Genomic DNA, 2,030 nt, shown 5'->3' on the forward strand with positions numbered 1-2,030 from the left:
TTTAAGCCGTAAGAAATTGACCGATCGCAATCGAAATTGAGAAGAATAATCGCCTGTGATTGATCAATTTCTTACGGCTTAAGGCTTGCTACACTTATTGTAGATCCGGCCTTAATTACGTTGGCTTCGTCGAGAATTCGCCGGAATACTTGATAGCGAGGTATTTCTTTCGGCGAACCTTGGCGGTTCTTAATGTCAGCGCTCTTGTAGACTCACTAAACGGAAAGTTTACGTTTGCAATCTATCTTGCTTGACAATATACGCTGTTCCGCGCTGCTGCTAGGATCGTGGAGTCTTTTTTATAGCAACGCGAGAGCTGTTTTGTTGAGAGAAAAACTGCACGATTATTCTCGCGCTGTGCATTACGCTCGTCGCGTTTGGAATCGTGTTAGGTGCCGTTTAATTGGAGCGCTTTGTCCGGCGAACAGCGGTAGAGAAGATAGAATTGCATGCCCCCTGCCCCTCCTTCGCGTATCGCTATGCATCGATACGGTTTCATTAGACGATATTGATAGTCAATTGGCGGTTTATTGTCCGACCACTGCATCGCGTTCGGCGTCAAGACGCAGCGAGCATCTTTGTTCGCTCTTCCGTCGCGTTGCTGCAATTAATACAGCTGGTGCTGAGTATTTTCACGATGCGTCACGTAAACACGAAAAATTAAAGCTGACGCCTGCGGACTCTCAATGACGAAGCCGTACTTGTTTCAATGTACCAGTCAACAAAAAGGAAAATGGAGAAAGAAAGATTTAATAAATAGTATTAGTTATAGCTTAATATTATCGCGGCATAGCAATGTAATATCGAAACGTACGCACCTGCAGAACTTGCACGGTAGAACCGCATAAAGTCTCGCATTTATTTCAACGTGCGAATGAAAAAAAAGATACGGAAAAAGAAGGAGATAATAAAAGATTTGAAAATTTAGCAGTAATTCTAACAATAATTAACAGCACAATATTATCGCACGGTAATATAATACTGGAACGTATAACTAACAAAAAACGTTAAAAATATGTTTCCTTTTTTAATGTTTCTTTTTTTAGATTCAAATAAACGTTATTACGTTTTTAGTTATACGTTTCACCGTTATATTACTGTGATAATATTATGTTGTTAATTATTTTATACATACATATATATACAATACGCGAATAAATGGAAAAAGCTGATTGTTGAAAAATGCTGACATTTTGTTCTATCTTTCCCGAACGAATTTCAGTTGAAACAAGCAGTGGTATGTCGCGTTTGAGTTGAACGAATTCTCGTGTACCGCGCGACACACGTAACTTCATCTGCCTGTGGCAGCTATTGTTTAAACAATATTTTAATACACGTGCGGAACGTTCAATGACAACCTCTTTTTACGTTGCACATATAAAAAATAGAATTATGTGACGCACAATACGTAATTATTAACGATGCGATGTTATAACGAACTGTATCTAGTAATTGATCATAATAGAGTTGTCAAAAAAATTCATTTCCTGTCCGGGCAATTTGTGCGTATTAAAAAATACGTACAACGTGTGTGTGTACTTCTTAATACACTCTGTTTCTTAACGACTGCACCAATATCCGCTGTTTATGTTCCGCGATTTAGCATATTAAATTAGATTTACATATAATGTCCATTTATAATATCTATATCTATAATTGATTATAACCAAAGTGGGAGTTGCACGATTTTCAGTAAATATCTAATGTAAAAAAATTAATGTATTTTAAATTATATTTAAAAGCACGCAATAATGCATGAAAATTGTGCATAACTTATATAATGCCGCTGATAATGTAATTAATGTCAGTTTATATAATATAATATTTAATGTGTATTTCAGTGACCATCAACGATAACATTATTATGGTTTGGATGAGATAATCTCATACTTGCGTAATAGAGAAATACAGATTTCAATTATTGACGTTTGCGAAGTACTTAAAAACAGCGTTAATTATTCATTTAGACAAGTTGCCGCGATCTTCGTGTACCTTGGCGCGAAATTAATTTCACTGGCTTCATTTTTGCG

This window comes from Vollenhovia emeryi, unplaced genomic scaffold (genome assembly GCF_000949405.1).
Source record: "Vollenhovia emeryi isolate VEMERY1.0 unplaced genomic scaffold, V.emery_V1.0 DF939178.1, whole genome shotgun sequence".
Classification (NCBI taxonomy): Eukaryota; Metazoa; Arthropoda; class Insecta; order Hymenoptera; family Formicidae; genus Vollenhovia; species Vollenhovia emeryi.